Source organism: Eucyclogobius newberryi, unplaced genomic scaffold (genome assembly GCF_026437365.1).
Source record: "Eucyclogobius newberryi isolate DKJ021-1_F unplaced genomic scaffold, fEucNew1.0.hap1 SCAF_12, whole genome shotgun sequence".
Classification (NCBI taxonomy): Eukaryota; Metazoa; Chordata; class Actinopteri; order Gobiiformes; family Gobiidae; genus Eucyclogobius; species Eucyclogobius newberryi.
The window spans coordinates 968965-981354 of record NW_027315746.1 but is presented as its reverse complement, the minus strand read 5'-3'; positions in this window follow the sequence as shown (position 1 = coordinate 981354).

The window sequence follows — 12390 nt, the reverse complement described above, 5'->3', positions numbered from 1 at the left end:
ACGACTGACCCACACACAACTGACCCAAACACGACTGACCCACAAACGACTGACCCACAAATACTGACCCAAAAACGACTGACACACACGACTGACCCACACACAACTGACCCAAACACGACTGACCTGCAGACGACTGACCCACACACGACTGACCCACACACGACTGACCCACGGACGACTGACCCACAAATACTGACCCACAAACAACTGACCCACACACGACTGACCCACACTCGACTGACCCACACACGACTGACCCACACACGACTGACCCACAAATACTGACCCGCAAACGACTGACCCACACACGACTGACCCACACACGACTGACCAACAGACGACTGAACCACAAACGACTGACCCACAGACGACTGACCCACACACGACTGACCCACAGACGGCTGACCCACAAATACTGACCCACACACGACTGACCAACACACGACTGACCCACAGACGACTGACCCACAAATACTGACCCACACACGACTGACCTACAGACGACTGACCCACAAATACTGACCCACAAATACTGACCCACACACGACTGACCCACACAAGACTGACCCATAGACGACTGACCCACAAATACTGACCCACACACGACTGACCCACACACGACTGACCCACACACGACTGACCCACACTCGACTGACCCACACACGACTGACCCACACCCGACTGACCCACACACGACTGACCCACAGACGACTGACCCACACACGACTGACCCTCACACGACTGACCCACACACGACTGACCCACACACGACTGACCCACAAACGACTGACCCACAGACGACTGACCCACACATGACTGACCCACAGACGACTTAACTCACACACGACTGACCCAAAAATACTGACCCACAAACGACTGACCCACAAAGACTGACCCACAAACGACTGACCCACAGACGACTGACCCAGAGACGACTGACCCACAAATACTGACCCACACACGACTGACCCACACTCGACTGACCCACACACGACTGACCCACACACGACTGACCCACAAATACTGACCCGCAAACGACTGACCCACACACGACTGACCCACACACGACTGACCAACAGACGACTGAACCACAAACGACTGACCCACAGACGACTGACCCAGAGACAACTGACCCACAGACGACTGACCCACACACGACTGACGCACAAACGACTGACCCACAAATACTGACCCACAGACGACTGACCCACAGACAACTGACCCACAGACGACTGACCCACAAACGACTGACCCACAGACGACTGACCCACAAACGACTGACCCACACACGACTGACCCACACACGACTGACCCACACACGACTGACCCACAAACGACTGACCCAAAAACGACTGACACACACGACTGACCCACACATAACTGACCCAAACACGACTGACCCACAAACGACTGACCCACAAATACTGACCCACAAACGACTGACCAACACACGACTGACCCACAAATGACTGTCCCACAAATACTGACCCAAAAACGACTGACCCACACAGGACTAACCCAGAGACGACTGACACACAAATACTGACCCACACACGACTGACCCACACTCGACTGACCCACACACGACTGACCCACACACGACTGACCCACAAATACTGACCCGCAAACGACTGACCCACACACGACTGACCCACACACGACTGACCAACAGACGACTGACCCACAAATACTGACCCACACACGACTGACCAACACACGACTGACCCACAGACGACTGACCCACAAATACTGAACCACACACGACTGACCTACAGACGACTGACCCACAAATACTGACCCACACACGACTGACCAACACACGACTGACCCACAGACGACTGACCCACAAATACTGACCCACACACGACTGACCCACACAAGACTGACCCATGGACGACTGACCCACAAATACTGACCCACACACGACTGACCCACACACGACTGACCCACACACGACTGACCCACACTCGACTGACCCACACACGACTGACCCACACCCGACTGACCCACACACGACTGACCCACAGACGACTGACCCAAAAATACTGATTCACACACGACTGACCCACACACGACTGACCCGCAGACGACTGACCCACACACGACTGACCCACGAACCACGACCCACAGACGACTGACCCACAAACGACTGACCCACACACGACTGACACACAAATGACTGACCCACAGACGACAGACCCACACACGACTGACCAACAGACGACTGAACCACAAATACTGACCCACACACAACTGACCCACACAAGACTGACCTGCAGACGACTGACCCACACACGACTGACCCACGGACGACTGACCCACAAATACTGACCCACAAACAACTGACCCACACACGACTGACCCACAAATACTGACCCACACTCGACTGACCCACACACGACTGACCCACAGACGACTGACCCACAAATACTGACCCACAAACGACTGACCCACACACGACTGACCCACAAATACTGACCCACACACGACCGACCCACACACGACTGACCCAGAGACGACTGAACCACACACGACTGACCCACACACGACTGACCTACAGACGACTGACCCACACACGACTGACCCACAGACGACTGACCCACACACGACTGACCCACACACGACTGACCCACACACGACTGACCCACAAACGACTGACCCACAGACGACTTAACTCACACACGACTGACCCAAAAATACTGACCCACAAACGACTGACCCACAAAGACTGACCCACAAACGACTGACCCACAGACGACTGACCCAGAGACAACTGACCCACAGACGACTGACCCACACACGACTGACGCACAAACGACTGACCCACAAATACTGACCCACAGACGACTGACCCACAGACAACTGACCCACAGACGACTGACCCAGAAACGACTGACCCACAGACGACTGACCCACACACGACTGACCCACACACGACTGACCCACAAACGACTGACCCAAAAACGACTGACACACACGACTGACCCACACACAACTGACCCAAACACGACTGACCCACAAACGACTGACCCACAAATACTGACCCACAAACGACTGACCAACACACGACTGACCCACACACAACTGACCCAAACACGACTGACCCACAAACGACTGACCCACAAATACTGACCCACAAACGACTGACCAACACACGACTGACCCACAAATGACTGTCCCACAAATACTGACCAAAAAACGACTGACCACACAGGACTAACCCAGAGACGACTGACCCACAAATACTGACCCACACACAACTGACCCACACAAGACTGACCTGCAGACGACTGACCCACACACGACTGACCCACACACGACTGACCCACGGACGACTGACCCACAAATACTGACCCACAAACAACTGAACCACACACGACTGACCCACACTCGACTGACCCACACACGACTGACCCACACACGACTGACCCACAAATACTGACCCGCAAACGACTGACCCACACACGACTGACCCACACACGACTGACCAACAGACGACTGAACCACAAACGACTGACCCACAGACGACTGACCCACACACGACTGACCCACAGACGACTGACCCACAAATACTGACCCACACACGACTGACAGACACACGACTGACCCACAGACGACTGACCCACAAATACTGACCCACACACGACTGACCTACAGACGACTGACCCACAAATACTGACCCACAAATACTGACCCACACACGACTGACCCACACAAGACTGACCCATAGACGACTGACCCACAAATACTGACCCACACACGACTGACCCACACACGACTGACCCACACACGACTGACCCACACTCGACTGACCCACACACGACTGACCCACACCCGACTGACCCACACACGACTGACCCACAGACGACTGACCCAAAAATACTGATTCACACACGACTGACCCACACACGACTGACCCACAAACGACTGACCCACACACGACTGACCCACAAATGACTGACCCACAGACGACAGACCCACACACGACTGACCCACACACGACTGACCCACAAACGACTGACCCACAGACGACTGACCCACACATGACTGACCCACAGACGACTTAACTCACACACGACTGACCCAAAAATACTGACCCACAAACGACTGACCCACAAAGACTGACCCACAAACGACTGACCCACAGACGACTGACCCAGAGACAACTGACCCACAAATACTGACCCACACACGACTGACCCACACTCGACTGACCCACACACGACTGACCCACACACGACTGACCCACAAATACTGACCCGCAAACGACTGACCCACACACGACTGACCCACACACGACTGACCAACAGACGACTGAACCACAAATACTGACCCACACACAACTGACCCACACAAGACTGACCTGCAGACGACTGACCCACACACGACTGACCCACGGACGACTGACCCACAAATACTGACCCACAAACAACTGACCCACACACGACTGACCCACAAATACTGACCCACACTCGACTGACCCACACACGACTGACCCACAGACGACTGACCCACAAATACTGACCCACAAACGACTGACCCACACACGACTGACCCACAAATACTGACCCACACACGACTGACCCACACACGACTGACCCAGAGACGACTGAACCACACACGACTGACCCACACACGACTGACCTACAGACGACTGACCCACACACGACTGACCCACAGACGACTGACCCACACACGACTGACCCACACACGACTGACCCACACACGACTGACCCACAAACGACTGACCCACAGACGACTTAACTCACACACGACTGACCCAAAAATACTGACCCACAAACGACTGACCCACAAAGACTGACCCACAAACGACTGACCCACAGACGACTGACCCAGAGACAACTGACCCACAGACGACTGACCCACACACGACTGACGCACAAACGACTGACCCACAAATACTGACCCACAGACGACTGACCCACAGACAACTGACCCACAGACGACTGACCCAGAAACGACTGACCCACAGACGACTGACCCACACACGACTGACCCACACACGACTGACCCACAAACGACTGACCCAAAAACGACTGACACACACGACTGACCCACACACAACTGACCCAAACACGACTGACCCACAAACGACTGACCCACAAATACTGACCCACAAACGACTGACCAACACACGACTGACCCACACACAACTGACCCAAACACGACTGACCCACAAACGACTGACCCACAAATACTGACCCACAAACGACTGACCAACACACGACTGACCCACAAATGACTGTCCCACAAATACTGACCCAAAAACGACTGACCACACAGGACTAACCCAGAGACGACTGACCCACAAATACTGACCCACACACAACTGACCCACACAAGACTGACCTGCAGACGACTGACCCACACACGACTGACCCACACACGACTGACCCACGGACGACTGACCCACAAATACTGACCCACAAACAACTGAACCACACACGACTGACCCACACTCGACTGACCCACACACGACTGACCCACACACGACTGACCCACAAATACTGACCCGCAAACGACTGACCCACACACGACTGACCCACACACGACTGACCAACAGACGACTGAACCACAAACGACTGACCCACAGACGACTGACCCACACACGACTGACCCACAGACGACTGACCCACAAATACTGACCCACACACGACTGACAGACACACGACTGACCCACAGACGACTGACCCACAAATACTGACCCACACACGACTGACCTACAGACGACTGACCCACAAATACTGACCCACAAATACTGACCCACACACGACTGACCCACACAAGACTGACCCATAGACGACTGACCCACAAATACTGACCCACACACGACTGACCCACACACGACTGACCCACACACGACTGACCCACACTCGACTGACCCACACACGACTGACCCACACCCGACTGACCCACACACGACTGACCCACAGACGACTGACCCAAAAATACTGATTCACACACGACTGACCCACACACGACTGACCCACAAACGACTGACCCACACACGACTGACCCACAAATGACTGACCCACAGACGACAGACCCACACACGACTGACCCACACACGACTGACCCACAAACGACTGACCCACAGACGACTGACCCACACATGACTGACCCACAGACGACTTAACTCACACACGACTGACCCAAAAATACTGACCCACAAACGACTGACCCACAAAGACTGACCCACAAACGACTGACCCACAGACGACTGACCCAGAGACGACTGACCCACAAATACTGACCCACACACGACTGACCCACACTCGACTGACCCACACACGACTGACCCACACACGACTGACCCATAAATACTGACCCGCAAACGACTGACCCACACACGACTGACCCACACACGACTGACCAACAGACGACTGAACCACAAACGACTGACCCACAGACGACTGACCCAGAGACAACTGACCCACAGACGACTGACCCACACACGACTGACGCACAAACGACTGACCCACAAATACTGACCCACAGACGACTGACCCACAGACAACTGACCCACAGACGACTGACCCACAAACGACTGACCCACAGACGACTGACCCACAAACGACTGACCCACACACGACTGACCCACACACGACTGACCCACACACGACTGACCCACAAACGACTGACCCAAAAACGACTGACACACACGACTGACCCACACATAACTGACCCAAACACGACTGACCCACAAACGACTGACCCACAAATACTGACCCACAAACGACTGACCAACACACGACTGACCCACAAATGACTGTCCCACAAATACTGACCCAAAAACGACTGACCCACACAGGACTAACCCAGAGACGACTGACCCACAAATACTGACCCACACACGACTGACCCAAACTCGACTGACCCACACACGACTGACCCACACACGACTGACCCACAAATACTGACCCGCAAACGACTGACCTACACACGACTGACCCACACACGACTGACCAACAGACGACTGAACCACAAACGACTGACCCACAGACGACTGACCCACACACGACTGACCCACAGACGACTGACCCACAAATACTGACCCACACACGACTGACCAACACACGACTGACCCACAGACGACTGACCCACAAATACTGAACCACACACGACTGACCTACAGACGACTGACCCACAAATACTGACCCACACACGACTGACCCACACAAGACTGACCCATGGACGACTGACCCACAAATACTGACCAACACACGACTGACCCACAGACGACTGACCCACAAATACTGACCCACACACGACTGACCCACACAAGACTGACCCATGGACGACTGACCCACAAATACTGACCCACACACGACTGACCCACACACGACTGACCCACACTCGACTGACCCACACACGACTGACCCACACCCGACTGACCCACACACGACTTACCCACAGACGACTGACCCAAAAATACTGATTCACACACGACTGACCCACACACGACTGACCCGCAGACGACTGACCCACACACGACTGACCCACGAACCACGACCCACAGACGACTGACCCACAAACGACTGACCCACACACGACTGACCCACAAATGACTGACCCACAGACGACAGACCCACACACGACTGACCCACAGACGACTGACCCACAAATACTGACCCACACACAACTGACCCACACAAGACTGACCTGCAGACGACTGACCCACACACGACTGACCCACGGACGACTGACCCACAAATACTGACCCACAAACAACTGACTCACACACGACTGACCCACAAATACTGACCCACACTCGACTGACCCACACACGACTGACCCACAGACGACTGACCCACAAATACTGACCCACAAACGACTGACCCACAAATACTGACCCACACACGACTGACCCACACACGACTGACCCAGAGACGACTGAACCACACACGACTGACCCACACACGACTGACCTACAGACGACTGACCCACACACGACTGACCCACAGACGACTGACCCACACACGACTGACCCACACACGACTGACCCACACACGACTGACCCACAAACGACTGACCCACAGACGACTTAACTCACACACGACTGACCCAAAAATACTGACCCACAAACGACTGACCCACAAAGACTGACCCACAAACGACTGACCCACAGACGACTGACCCAGAGACAACTGACCCACAGACGACTGACCCACACACGACTGACGCACAAACGACTGACCCACAAATACTGACCCACAGACGACTGACCCACAGACAACTGACCCACAGACGACTGACCCACACACGACTGACCCACACACGACTGACCCACAAACGACTGACCCAAAAACGACTGACACACACGACTGACCCACACACAACTGACCCAAACACGACTGACCCACAAACGACTGACCCACAAATACTGACCCACAAACGACTGACCAACACACGACTGACCCACACACAGCTGACCCAAACACGACTGACCCACAAACGACTGACCCACAAATACTGACCCACAAACGACTGACCAACACACGACTGACCCACAAATGACTGACCCACAAATACTGACCCAAAAACGACTGACCACACAGGACTAACCCAGAGACGACTGACCCACAAATACTGACCCACACACAACTGACCCACACAAGACTGACCTGCAGACGACTGACCCACACACGACTGACCCACACACGACTGACCCACGGACGACTGACCCACAAATACTGACCCACAAACAACTGAACCACACACGACTGACCCACACTCGACTGACCCACACACGACTGACCCACAAATACTGACCCGCAAACGACTGACCCACACACGACTGACCCACACACGACTGACCAACAGACGACTGAACCACAAACGACTGACCCACAGACGACTGACCCACACACGACTGACCCACAGACGACTGACCCACAAATACTGACCCACACACGACTGACAGACACACGACTGACCCACAGACGACTGACCCACAAATACTGACCCACACACGACTGACCTACAGACGACTGACCCAGAAATACTGACCCACAAATACTGACCCACACACGACTGACCCACACAAGACTGACCCATAGACGACTGACCCACAAATACTGACCCACACACGACTGACCCACACACGACTGACCCACACACGACTGACCCACACTCGACTGACCCACATACGACTGACCCACACCCGACTGACCCACACACGACTGACCCACAGACGACTGACCCAAAAATACTGATTCACACACGACTGACCCACACACGACTGACCCGCAGACGACTGACCCACACACGACTGACCCACACACGACTGACCCACGAACGACGACCCACAGACGACTGACCCACAAACGACTGACCCACACACGACTGACCCACAAATGACTGACCCACAGACGACAGACCCACACACGACTGACCCACAGACGACTGACCCACAAATACTGACCCACACACAACTGACCCACACAAGACTGACCTGCAGACGACTGACCCACACACGACTGACCCACACACGACTGACCCACGGACGACTGACCCACAAATACTGACCCACAAACAACTGACCCACACACGACTGACCCACAAATACTGACCCACACTCGACTGACCCACACACGACTGACCCACAGACGACTGACCCACAAATACTGACCCACAAACGACTGACCCACACACGACTGACCCACAAATACTGACCCACACACGACTGACCCACACACGACTGACCCAGAGACGACTGAACCACACACGACTGACCCACACACGACTGACCTACAGACGACTGACCCACACACGACTGACCCACAGACGACTGACCCACACACGACTGACCCACACACGACTGACCCACACACGACTGACCCAAAAACGAGTGACCCACAGACGACTGACCCACACATGACTGACCCACAGACGACTTAACTCACACACGACTGACCCAAAGATACTGACCCACAAACGACTGACCCACAAAGACTGACCCACAAACGACTGACCCACAGACGACTGACCCACAGACGACTGACGCACAAACGACTGACCCACAAATACTGACCCACAGACGACTGACCCACAGACAACTGACCCACAGACGACTGACCCACAAACGACTGACCCACAGACGACTGACACACACGACTGACCCACACACAACTGACCCAAACACATCTGACCCAAACACAACTGACCCACAAACGACTGACCCACAAATATTGACCCACAAACGACTGACCAACACACGACTGACCCACAAATGACTGTCCCACAAATACTGACCCAGAGACGACTGACCCACAAATACTGACCCACACACGACTGACCCACACTCGACTGACCCACACACGACTGACCCACACACGACTGACCCACAAATACTGACCCGCAAACGACTGACCCACACACGACTGACCCACACACGACTGACCAACAGACGACTGAACCACAAACGACTGACCCACAGACGACTGACCCACACACGACTGACCCACAGACGACTGACCCACAAATACTGACCCACACACGACTGACCAACACACGACTGACCCACAGACGACTGACCCACAAATACTGACCCACACACGACTGACCTACAGACGACTGACCCACAAATACTGACCCACAAATACTGACCCACACACGACTGACCCACACAAGACTGACCCATAGACGACTGACCCACAAATACTGACCCACACACGACTGACCCACACACGACTGACCCACACACGACTGACCCACACTCGACTGACCCACACACGACTGACCCACACCCGACTGACCCACACACGACTGACCCACAGACGACTGACCCAAAAATACTGATTCACACACGACTGACCCACACACGACTGACCCGCAGACGACTGACCCACACACGACTGACCCACAGACGACTGACCCACAAATACTGACCCACACACGACTGACCCACAGACGACTGACCCACAAACGACTGACCCACACACGACTGACCCACAAATGACTGACCCACAGACGACAGACCCACACACGACTGACCCACAGACGACTGACCCACAAACGACTGACCCACAGACGACTGACCCACAAATACTGACCCACACACAACTGACCCACACAAGACTGACCTGCAGACGACTGACCCACACACGACTGACCCACACACGACTGACCCACGGACGACTGACCCACAAATACTGACCCACAAACAACTGACCCACACACGACTGACCCACAAATACTGAATACTGACCCACACTCGACTGACCCACACACGACTGACCCACAGACGACTGACCCACAAATACTGACCCACAAACGACTGACCCACACACGACTGACCCACAAATACTGACCCACACACGACTGACCCACACACGACTGACCCAGAGACGACTGAACCACAAACGACTGACCCACAGACGACTGACCCACACACGACTGACCCACAGACGACTGACCCACAAATACTGACCCACACACGACTGACCTACAGACGACTGACCCACAAATACTGACCCAGAAATACTGACCCACACTCGACTGACCCACACACGACTGACCCACAGACGACTGACCCACAAATACTGACCCACAAACGACTGACCCACACACGACTGACCCACAAATACTGACCCACACACGACTGACCCACAGACGACTGACCCACAAATACTGAACCACACACGACTGACCCACACACGACTGACCCACACACGACTGACCCACAGACGACTGACCCACAAATACTGACCCACAAATACTGACCCACACACGACTGACCCACACACAACTGACCCACAGACGACTGACCCACAAATACTGACCCACACACGACTGACCTACAGACGACTGACCCACAAATACTGACCCACAAATACTGACCCACACACGACTGACCCACACAAGACTGACCCACGGACGACTGACCCACAAATACTGACCCACAAACAACTGACCCACACTCGACTGACCCACACACCACTGACCCACAGACTACTGACCCACAAACGACTGACCCACACACGACTGACCCACAAATACTGACCCACACACGACTGACCCACAGACGACTGACCCACAAATACTGACCAAAAAATACTGACCCACACATGACTGACCCACACACGACTGACCCACAGACGACTGACCCACAAATACTTACCCACACACGACTGACCCACAAATACTGACCCACAAACGACTGACCCACACACGACTGACCCACACATGACTGACCCGCACACAACTGACCCACACACGACTGACCCACAGACACACACACACAGACACACACACACACAGACACATAGACACACACACATACAGACACACACACACACACAGACACACACACAAACACAGACACACACACACACACACACAAACAAACACACAGACACACACACA